Source organism: Daucus carota, chromosome 5 (genome assembly GCF_001625215.2).
Source record: "Daucus carota subsp. sativus chromosome 5, DH1 v3.0, whole genome shotgun sequence".
NCBI lineage: Eukaryota > Viridiplantae > Streptophyta > Magnoliopsida > Apiales > Apiaceae > Daucus > Daucus carota.
The window spans coordinates 11,710,633-11,723,355 of NC_030385.2; the positions used below are offsets into that span (position 1 = coordinate 11,710,633).

General features: G+C 33.6%; 1 pseudogene; it reads right to left on the reverse strand.

Annotated features, from left to right (window-relative positions):
* Window positions 1-460: 460 nt before the first annotated feature.
* LOC108221332 (uncharacterized) lies at window positions 461-1,476 on the reverse strand (annotated as a pseudogene).
* Between the last annotated feature and the right edge of the window lie 11,247 nt (window positions 1,477-12,723).

Here is a 12,723-nt window from a genome sequence, read left to right on the forward strand (position 1 = left end):
CTATTCAAGTGAAGTGAAGATCAACGGTTAGTCAAAAGGCATCGATGGCTAAGAGCATACACAGCGCAGGGGGTCACTTCCCCTGCTGTCCACTGACAAATCCGTGCCACCTCAGCTGGAGGTGGCCTCCTGAAAAACTGACCCCGAGCCATCCAACGCAAGAGCCACTTTTTATTATGTAGGGTCTCTAATATTATTATTATAATGTATTTTTAGTATATGATTTTATAATTATTTTAAATTTATTTTAATAATGTTAAAATTGTAATAATTAAATTAAAGTAATTAAAAATATTATTAAATAAAAAAACATGTCCCAATAATTAAAATACATCATATTATTGAAAACCATGGAATAAAAAACAGTTCACAAGAAAACATTAAATTTTAAATGTTACAATAAAAAAAATTAACGATTCTCGTGTAACTGCGAGATATGCTCAACCAAGTCATTTTGTAGCTAACGATGTGCCCGTCTATCACGCATCTGCATACTATTTTGAATATACGTTTCATATGGGACTGAAGGTTCTTCGCCTAAATTTGGTTCCGATAAACCATTTGTTGCATCATCATAAGTTGGTAATTGACCAAATTGAGTGGCATATGTGTCCCTTTCGTCTTCAACAATCATATTATGAAGTATGATGCATGCTCTCATGATTCTCCCAAGATCTTCTTTGCCCCAAAAGCGTGCTGGACCACGCACAATTGCAAAACGGGACTGTAACACACCAAATGCGCGTTCAACGTCTTTTCTTTGGCTTTCTTGATATTTTGAAAACAATTTTTTTCCCACCTTGTGGATGTGGTATCGTTTTAACAAACGTTGCCCACTCAGGATATATTCCATCCGTTAAGTAATATCCCATATTATAATTGTTTCCATTGATAGTATAATTTATCTCTGGAGCACGACCTTGTAGCACATCATCAAAAACTAGTGACCGATCTAAAACATTTATGTCATTATTTGATCCAGCAACTCCAAAAAATGCATGCCATATTCAAAGATCGGATGAAGCAACCGCTTCAAGTATAATTGTTGCAATTCCTTTATGACCACTCATGAACATTCTCTTCCATGCTTTTGGACAATTTTTCCATTGCCAATGCATGCAATCAATGCTGCCCATCATATCAGGAAAGCCACGAGCCTCACCCATCTACAGTAGACGTTGCATGTCATTCGAGTTCGGCTTTCGTAGGTATTCACCCTCAAATATTGTAACTACATTTGAGACGAATTTTTTCAAGCCTTCAACCGCAATACTCTCTCCAATACGAACATAATCATCAACAGCGTCAGCAGATACACCATATGCCAACATACGCATTGCCGCAGTACATTTCTACAAATACACCATATGCTTCATATTCTTCAACTTCGGCAGCTGTTGCCTTGCCCTTTCCTTTCCTTTTAGCTGCTTTTGTACCTTTAGGACGAATCGGTTCAAATTCCTCAGATGTTGGCATATCATTATTTCCCTCCGATGAGTAAGCTCCAAAACTACTTAATTTAGTTCTTCTAGAACTTGCATTGCTTGTAGGAGTTCTCCACTTGGGTTGTCTACGAAGCTCACGCCAATGATTGTCAAAGTTCGACTTCTTCTTATAATATTTTAAATCAAGTGCATGAGTTTTCTCAATTATATTGTCCAAGTTTGAACCGCTCCCGACTATTCGTTGAACCTCGTCATGACACGATCCAAATTTCTGAGCACCTTCATTTATTCATTGCCACCTTTTTTTCATTGCCATAACTCCCTACTTAATAACACCAGGATTATCTTCTTCACAATATTGACGAATTCAATCCCAAAATGCGTCGGCTTTTTGATCAGTGCCGATTAGTGGATCGATTGACACATTCAACCATGCACTTATTAAAAGTTTATCTTCAACCCACTTCCACTGACCAATAGCTTCTCGTATTTCTTCAGTTTTCTCACAATCATTATTTAGATCAATAATTTTTTCATGACCAAAGGCCGGGACTTGCGTTTCCAGAGAATTTTGAATATTGATAGGTGTTTGTTGGGTTTCAAATTGTGGGTTCGAAAATGGTGAAAATGGAAGATATGTGAAAGGATATCTTCGATATTGATTTATTTTGGTATTTATTAAATAAACTTAAAATTTAAATCACCTAGATCCTCCCAATAGGACATTTAATTTAAATGATTATTTCTAAGAGAAAGGTTAATTTTAGCAAGTGATTTGAAAATTGATTTTCATATCAAAATGTTTTCAAAAGATTTTCTGTGCAATATACATGCTGAGGAATATCGCCATTCTATGATTTTCTCTCTCTTACTATTGCAAAATCAAAATAACATGAAGATAGGAAAAAGGATTTTCACATGTTGATATTCTTTAAAAGCTTCATGTAACATTATTTTCAAAATCTAGTATTTAAAGTGATTTATTCCCTATTTTATCAATTTCTTACTTTCCGGGATAAATTAACTTTAATTACTCAAAAAAAAATAAATCTTTCTTTCCAAAAATCATTTTCTATCCAAAAGAAAGATTTACCCTCTCATCTCATTAATATTTGGCCTTACAAATATTAATATCAGTTTTTATAACCTTGCGAAATATTTTCTCTTCGGTCTCTCAAATTACCTATTTTTCGGAGAAAAATATTTTAATACTTAGAATGCTTTCCAAAATTATCAAAATCATGATTTATCATGAATCTCAATATTCTAAGTATTTTGGTTTCAAAAATTAGTCAAGGGTCTACTCGTTTTGACCAAATACTAATTTTTCCGGTTTTCACTTATTTCCTTATTTATCGAAGGAAATCAATTTAAATACTCAAATATACTTCCCAACACTTCAAACTATTTTATCTTTGAGGGAATAGATTTATAGTATTTATTCAAGTCAAAAGTTTTGTCTAATTCTTTTTACAAATTGTCAAAAGAATTTTCGTATTTTATCGTATCCCGTAAAGCGGTTTTTATCGTTTTAATTCCGGATAAAATACTTCCACTTGCTAGAATGACTTGAAACTTTGGGGATGTCACTTTTATATGTATAGGCATGTTAGGTAAAAGTTTCGTAAATTTTCGAGAACTTTCATTTCGTAGCGTTTTTCTATCTGTCGTCTCGAACTTCGAGTGAGCGTTTGACCAAGCTAGAGTTGACCAAAAATCACCAAACTTCACAGAATTTCATTTTCCAATATTTGGAGATTTATCATATTTTTGGTTGAATTTATTGGAGACTTTCGGAAATTCGTCATATTTATTAAACGATACGTGATACGCATTTAAATGCAAAAACCGCAGCGTTTCTATTGTTTAATATATATTCAAAATCTGATGAGGTAATTAGCATATGCTTGAATTCCCCACCAACCAACAAACTTGGCTCACAATTGGCCACATCTCTCTCAATCTCACCATACACCTACATTTAATCTAAACCCTCCATTCTACCTAACCCCTCCTATAAATAAACCCCCACCCCCACCCATTTCTCTTAAGCTAAAAGCCATAGAAGTGCTGAGATTTTTGAAGTATACACTCTCTCTTTCATCTACAAACACTCTCTACAAATACTTCTTCTCTAAAACCTCCATTCTTATATATATATACATATATACACAAGGTTTTAGTTATACAAGCTTTTGTTCAACCAACCAAGCTTTGTCTCACCACTTTAGCTCATCAACCACTACCATCTAGCCTCCCGAAGGGCTGCCCAAATTCGTCCGTGTGCTAATAGTCCTACCGAACCTCCGGCGAATTTTTTCCGGCGAACTTTCCGATCGTTCTCGTAAGTGGTTATATTTTTAGCTTCATTAATCCGTGTCTTAACCGACCATTTTATTTATACAAGAGCTTGTTATTATCATCGATCTATTCTCTACAAAAGCTCTTCATCTCATATCTCTCATAAAAGAGATTTCTTGTTTCGAATATATTATTTATACGAACTAAAGATTCGTGATATTCGAAATATATTAAAACGAACTAAAGGTTCGTGAAATATTCTAACGAACTAAAGATTCGTTATATTTGAGTTTTATTATACAAGAATAACCTTTATATCATACGATCTAATATTCTCTCAAATATATAAACGAACATCGATTCGTACTATTTTGTATACGAACTAAAGTTTCGTTATACACCTCGAAAAAGAGGATTATATTTGACGACGGTCAAATCGATTTTATTAAAGCTTGATCAAATTCCCTACTAGCACCTTGTGTTCCGTTGGGAAGAAAACGATCTAAAAGCTATTTACTTTCTTTAACGTTTATTTAGCACTTTAACTTGCCTTATCTAACTTTCCGCGATTAACTTGTTTCGTTATTTTTCTTACTTGGTTTAAGTCCCGCTAGTACCATTCGAGCTTCGTGGGATTAATAATCAAATAAGCCTACTATACGTATTTATATACTTTCTGCACTTTATAGTTGTTATCATTATAAGTGTATAAATATTGTATTGTTGGATTTGCGGAATTTATATTGGCTTGTGCTAAAGTTAAAGAAATTCTCAACTCTCTCTACGAACTTTAATTGATTTGATTTAGTCTCGAAAAGACTATAAAAGAGAAGAGTTATATTGAATAGAAGCAAAGACTTCTCGATTATATTACTTCGAAAATAGACGTATTTTCATATAAAGAAGTAATTATATAAGTCTTGTGCCATAGAGCCCAATTAGACTTAAAACTCCGAATATAATTTATTCGATCTACACGGAGTTTATAAATACAAGTATTCTTTGATTCCTCAAGATCGTATATTTATCAAAGAAAGAATACTTTTACTCCACACATATATTATTTATTTTTGGAGTAAGATTTAACGTATACTTCGATTTATTAGTTATCATTCGAAAAGTATACAAGTTATAAATATTCTTTGTTGAATATTATTACACTCGGCCTAGACTTTTCTAGTCCAAAACCCTTTTTATAAAACTCAAGTTATTTGTCGTAGATATTGTTTTCTGAATTTTGTAGTGAGGAAAAGTGAAGTGAGGTGATCTTCGTTTCAAGACCCAAGTCCTAAACGGGTAACGGGGAGTTATTCGTTTTCGCACCGTGAGGAAGAGGAAAGACCCAAGACCTAAGACCTTTGTCCAAGACCCACAAAAGTTTAGAAGTTCAAAGACTACACCCGGGGTACAACGACTTTGAGGAGGTGACGGGGAGTTACGCTCCAAGACGAGTCTTGTAAGTTTACATTTATAGTGAGGAGGTAACGGGAAGTTACGCTCCAAGATATATATTTGTAAAGGCTTCTCCGCCTACTGTAAAGGAGTATCTTTATAGTAGAGAAAATCTCGAGTCCGGGGAGGAGCTCGGGGACTGGAGTAGGGGTGAGTGGACTCCATCGGTTGAGTTAGCCACCGCGAACCAGGATAAATCCTTGTGTGTGGTACTTTACTTTCTTTGCTCTTTGCTTCCGCACATATATACTGCTCATCTCTTGATACAAGTTTTAAAAAGGGGATAAACTTTTTATTACACCGCATAAATTTTTAAATTGGTGATTAAGCTATTCAACCCCCCCTTCTAGCTTAATTAACCTCGTATCGGACCTAACAATTGGTATCAGAGCGGTTACTTTTAAACGTGCTATTTGAAATTACAAGCACAAGAAAAAGTAGATCCGGTATGGCTTATATAAATGCCATCGGATGTAGTGAAGGTCTCTCAAATTCTAGACCTCCTCTATTTGATGGTACAAACTTTGCTACTTGGAAAACGAGATTTAGAATATATGCAAGATCTCAAGGAGTCAAAGTTTGGATGGCCATAGAAGATGGTACAATTATTCCGACTAAAATTGTCGACGATGTTACTATCGAAAAGAAAGTAAGTGAGTATACTCATGAAGAAGAAGATAGAATGAATATTGCCGCTAAAGCGGAAATGGTTCTCACAAGTGCACTTGCAGAAAAAGAATATAAAAGAGTAAACAATTGCAAGTCGGCACAAGAAATGTGGAACAAATTAGTGGTAACCTATGAAGGTACTACGGATATAAAAGATTCTCGAATGGATACTTTGATCCAAGAATACGAGAACTTTAAACTCCAAGATGGAGAAAATATCATCGATATGGAAACAAGATTTACTCGTATAATCGATGAATTATCTCAACTCGGGAAGAACTATACTCAAAATGAAAAGAATCGTCGGGTTCTTAAATCTCTCCCTCCGAGTTGGAAAGTTAAAGTCACTACTATTAAAGAGATGCACAATCTCAATGACTATCACATCGATAATCTATTCGGAAACCTTCGTGCTTACGAGGAAGATAATGTTCCGGATACTGTCGTTCCCAAGGTGGAAGACAAGAAGAAAAATATGGCATTAAAATCCATATTAATCGATGAAGATGAAAATGACGAAGATTTAAACGAAGAAATTCAAAATCTTGATGAAAGCGAAATTGCTTTACTAACAAGACAACTTCGTCGTGTGCTTCAAAGCAAAGCTCAAAGGTACGGAAAAGGCTTCCTTAAATCAAATAATCAACAAAGAGTTTTTAACTCTAATGGAAGGCCTAATTACTCTCAAAATTATTCTCCTAACTATAAGAGTAACTTTCCTACCAACTCGGGCTATAAAGGTAAAAATAATCAAAGTCCAAATGGCTATAATAATGCCAACACGAGCAACAATAATATTTACACTCCTCCAAAACCAAAAGAACAAAATTCGGAGGAAACACAAGATGTGTGCTTTGAGTGTAAACAACCGGGTCATTATAAACGAGAATGTCCTAAACTATCTAAGGGTCGAATTCTCGTGGCCGAAAACGGTTGGGATTTAAGTGAAGATGAGGAATCTCCCGAAGCAAGTGAAGAAGTGGTTAATCTATGTTTGATGGCAATCGAGGATGCTTCTACATCAAAGGATATCTCCACTACTAACCAAGAGGTAAGTTCTTCTTCACCAACTTTAGTTGATATTCCTTTTCTTAAACTCTCAAGTTTAAATTTATTAAATATGGAAAAAGGTGAGTTGATCAAGCTATTAGTGGAAGTTAATACTCGTTATGATTATCTTGATCAATTGTTCCTCACTACTTGGTCCGAGAAAGAAAAACTCGAAGATATATATCAAACTCAACAACAAGAGTTTTCTCGGGTAAATGAATCAAATATTAAACTTGAAGAAGAAATAAAAACTCTTCAAGATTCCTTTATAAAATCCAAGGATGCAATTACAAAATTGGAAATTGAGAACGTTTCCTTGATATTAGAAACGGAAGAAATAAAAGATGAGAAGCTTCAATTAAATGAAAATATTCAAAAGCTTCATGTTGATCTATTAAATTTGAAAATCCAAAATGAGTCGCTAACTCAAGAAAGATCAACTACGAGTTATCTAAAAGATAGTCTCGAAACTGAAATTGCTCGAATCCTTGAAGAAAAAGAAAAAGAGTTCAAAATAGAAACTCTCAAAGTCAAGGATGAACATTCCAACATCTTAGCACACTGCAAAGATCAAGAAAGAATTTTAAATGCTAAGATTGATGCCTTAATTAATGATAAAAATGATCTTGAACGAACGATTCAACGATTTACAAAAGGCAATGAAATGTTGGATAGAATGGTACATTCTAAAATATCCTATAATCATGAAGGATTGGGATATGATAAAAATGTTCAAAGAAAGAGCAATATTCAACCAAAGGAACGAATCTTTCAAAAAGCTTCTGGTTCACCAACACTAAAATGTTCATATTGCAATAAAAATGGACATGACGTTCAAAGTTGCAAATTCAAGAATGGTGAATTTAAGGGAAAGCATATATGGGTTCGTAAAGGAACAAAACAAAATCCCAAGGTTGAAAAATATGTACCATACAAAAATGTTCCTAATGAGCAAAGGCAACCAAGATTTAATTATCATCAAAAGCCTATACCGTTTCAATATAGAAATACAAGGAACAACATATTTCCAAATGGTCAATCATCTAGGAATTATCATGTACCAAGTTATGATTTCTATTCTCAAAATACAATGCGTTATCCAAATAATAGAAATCATGTGTATCAATATGCAAATTCTCATAAATATGATTCGAGAGATACACGGTACTATGATAACTCAAGATATCAAGGTAGGAACAATGCACCTAGAAATGAATATGCTACAAGAAATGTTCTTCCTACTTCAAACCCCTATCTTTATTATGAAGTACTAACCCCAGGACCCTCAAGACAAAAGGGTACCTATAAATTTAATTGATTTATTTTGTAGGAATGCCTTGTTGCTAAGCAAAACATGTGGTACCTCGATAGTGGTTGTTCAAGGCACATGACGGGAAATAAATCTCTTTTGAACGACATTAAAAAGGTAACCGCTGGAGTTGTCACTTTTGGAGACAGCAGCAAAGGTAATATTATTGGCATTGGGGATATTGGAAATGAACATTTTAAGATTGCCAATGTGCAACTAGTTACGGGACTCAAGTATAACCTACTTTCGATAAGTCAATTATGCGATAATGGTTATAAGGTAATTTTCTATCCATCTCATTGTTCAATTCTTAATAAGGATGGAAAATTAGTCCTTACTTGTCCTCGTAGTAAGAATGTGTATACTTGTGATATAAGCAAGCACAATAATGTATGTCTAATCACTACTCAAGATGACCCATGGTTATGGCATCGAAGATTAGGACATGCTAATATGAAGTTGATTAAGAATATATCAACAAATGATCATGTTCGAGGTATACCAAAATTGAATTATCAAAAAGATCATACTTGTGAGGCTTGTGAAATTGGCAAGCAAATAAGGGCATCTCACAAATCAAAATTCATGGTATCTACCTCTAGACCTCTCGAGCTATTACATATGGACTTGGTTGGTCCGGTACCCGTACAAAGTCTCGGAGGATGTTCTTATACTTTGGTTATTGTTGATGATTTTTCACGATATACGTGGACGGAATTTCTCAAAGCTAAAAGTGATGCTTTCGAGTCTTTCTCGTCTTTATGCAAAAAGATTCAAAATCAACAAAACAATACCATAGTCTATATAAGAACTGATCATGGTAAAGAATTTGAAAATTCCAGCTTCACTGAATTTTGTGAAGAAAATGGAATTACTCATAATTTTTCCGCTCCATATACTCCTCAATCAAATGGAGTTGTTGAAAGGAAAAATAGAACATTACAAGAAATGGCAAGTACTATGCTTAATGAATACCGTCGTCCTAAATATTTTTGGGCCGAAGCTATGTCTACTGCTTGTCATATACTAAATAGAGTTTTGTTACGCCCCATAACTCAAAAGACTCCATACGAGCTTTATTTTGGCAAAACTCCTAAACTTAGTTATTTTAGAGTTTTTGGATGTAAATGCTTTATTCTAAACTCTAAAGATTACCTTACAAAGTTTGATCCTAAATCAAGCGAAGGTATATTTCTCGGTTATTCAACTAATAGTAAAGCATACCGAGTATTCAATCTCAAAACTCTTGTGGTGGAAGAATCTATGAATGTTGCTTTCGATGAAGCAAAACCACCCTCGAAGTATATTGATCTTGTTGATAAAGAAGATGCACAACAAGATGGGATTGAAGATGTTATTCGACAATTCGAAAATTTGGACGTTGGGATTTCCCCTCCTAATAATCCATTAGAATTGTTAAATCAAGATGAAGAACTCCCTAAAGAAATTCCAATAATAAGGAGTCATCCATTAGATAATGTTTTGGGTGATTTAAGTAAAGGAGTTCAAACGCGTTCACAAGTTCAAAACGTTGTGAATCATCTTAGTTTTCTATCTCAAATAGAACCTAAGACTGCTAAAGAAGCTTTACTTGACGAGGATTGGATTTCTGCAATGCAAGATGAATTAAATCAATTTACTCGAAGTAAAGTGTGGGAACTCGTTCCAAAGCCCGAAGATACTTCCATAATTGGAACAAAATGGGTTTTTAGAAATAAATTAGATGAAAATGGAACGGTAGTTCGTAATAAAGCGAGATTAGTCGCTCAAGGATATACTCAAATGGAAGGTATAGACTTCGATGAAACCTATGCCCCAGTGGCACGAATAGAATCAATTCGAATGCTTTTAGCATTTGCATGTCATAAAGGTTTCAAGGTATATCAAATGGATGTTAAATCCGCCTTCTTAAACGGGATTCTTGAAGAAGAAGTTTATGTAAAACAACCTCCCGGTTTTGAAGATTCTGTTAATCCAGAGTATGTATATAAATTATACAAGGCTCTATATGGATTGAAACAAGCTCCAAGAGCTTGGTATGAAAGGTTAAGCAAATTCCTATTAGATAATAATTTTAAGATGGGAACTGCAGATAAAACCTTATTTACGAGACAAGAAAAAGATGATATATTACTTGTCCAAATATACGTAGACGATATCATTTTTGGATCAACAAATGATAATCTCTGCAAGGAATTCTCTGAAAATATGAGTAAGGAATTCGAAATGAGTATGATGGGAGAATTAAATTTCTTTTTGGGTTTGCAAATAAAGCAATCCAATGAGGGCATTCATATTTCACAATCAAAGTATTGTAAAGAAATGCTCAAGAAATTTGAAATGGAAAATGCTAAACCCATTTCTACTCCTATGTCTTTATCGGACAAATTAACGGAAGATCCTAAAGGAATACCCGTTGACACTAAGAAATATCGTGGAATGATCGGAAGTTTATTATATATAACCGCTAGCCGACCCGATATTCAATATAGTGTTTGTAAATGTGCAAGATTCCAAGTTGCCCCTAAGGAATCTCATTTATCCGCTGTAAAGAGAATTTTGCGATATTTAAAAGGCACTGTTGATCTTGGCCTTTGGTATCCAAAAGGTGTACCATTTAATCTAGTATGTTTTTCTGATTCGGATTATGCCGGACATTTGGTAGACAGAAAAAGTACTAGTGGTACGTGTCAGTTCCTTGGTGGATGTTTAGTTTCGTGGTTTTCAAAGAAACAAAATTCCGTATCTATATCCACTACGGAAGCTGAATATATTGCTGCCGCAAAGTGTTGTGCTCAAATATTATGGATGAAACAAACTTTGGCAGATTATAATATTAAATTTGATGTTGTGTCAATTCTATGTGACAATACAAGTGCTATTGATTTAAGTAAAAATCCTGTATTGCACTCAAGGTCAAAGCACATAGATATCCGACATCACTTTTTACGTGATCATGTCAATAAAGGCGACATAAAAATGACTCATGTTGAAACTGAGTTTAATATCGCTGACATTTTCACTAAGCCATTAAGTTCCGAAAGATTCGCTAAATTACGATTGGATTTAGGAATGCTGGAACCGGCTAAATAATATTTTGGCAAAATTATTAAATGAGTGATACTCATTATTTCAGTTATCTCATGTACTTTAAATATGGTTATTAATTCGGATCTTTCAAGTATACTCTAAAAATTCAGATTTGTCAATAAAGAAATTTATTGATCGGATTTTTCTGAGTCAAAATTTGGGAGTTCATAATTATAATTATATTCATTGTACAAGCAAATATTAATATTTGTGAGATATCTAAATATGAGAACTATTCATCAAAATATTAGGCCAAAATAATTATATAAATCTTTTGTCCATTAAAATTAATGTAAGTATTAATATGGACAAAATCTCTTTAAAAGAGAATATAATATTATATTGATATATTGTTGTCCCTACAAAATTTCAAGAATATATTTTTCATGGACAACTTTATATATCTAATTCAAGATATTGCTATTTGAGATTATTTCTCAAGTGAATATTAATTATAGTTTATCCAAATCAAATATTCAAGAAATCAATCTACAAGGATAAATTATAATATTTTGATCCTTTTCGAATAATAAAATTCGAAATTAAGTTTCTTAGTCACTTTGAATATTTATATTCGAGACTAACATAGAATAAGTGCAAAAAGTGTCCAATTGAGCCATTATATTTAATATTCAATATATTGGACAAATTAAAAGGCATTTATTCAAATAATTGTATTTATTCGAATTAAATTTGAATTATTTATATTTATGCAGATTTAGTCCAAAATATTATTCTAAATTCAAGTTCGAATTTGGATAAAGTCATCTGCTATTTAAAATATTTTACAAATATTTTACAAATATTTTACACATATTTTACATACATTAAAAACCTGTTTTTATTTTAAATCTCGGGTTCAAACCTTTTTCAATTCGGGTCAAACCCGACCCAGCTCTCGGTTTAATCTCGTCCGTAGATTCAACTGAGTGGGCGAATCTGAGCCATCTGTTTCAGAAATATATAAGCGAAAAATATGCGTGCTTACATCATTTTCTCTCCCTCTCTCGCCACAGTCTCTCTTCGTCTCTCTCGAGCTCTCGTTGCCGATTCTAAACCCTAACCCTAAACAGCCTCCCTCACCGCTTTTTCTCACCTCAAAAGCTCAGATACTACACTCTCATGGATTCTCTCTTCGTTTTTGAGTCACATTCATGCTGCATGTCGGGTTTGATACATCGAAATCCGATTTCGTCTCAAATCTTCAACATCGATCAATTGATGTTGAGACTACGAGCGGAATCCACATTGTTTTTAAAGCTAAAATCATTTTTAAAACTCTCGATTTCATTCAAAAATCTCGAAATCGATTCGATTTCTTTTTCGATTTAAAAACCCTAGTGTCAAATTTGTTTGTTTTGATGATGAATCGACTCTATTATGCTTGAAATGCGTTTGTTGTTGATT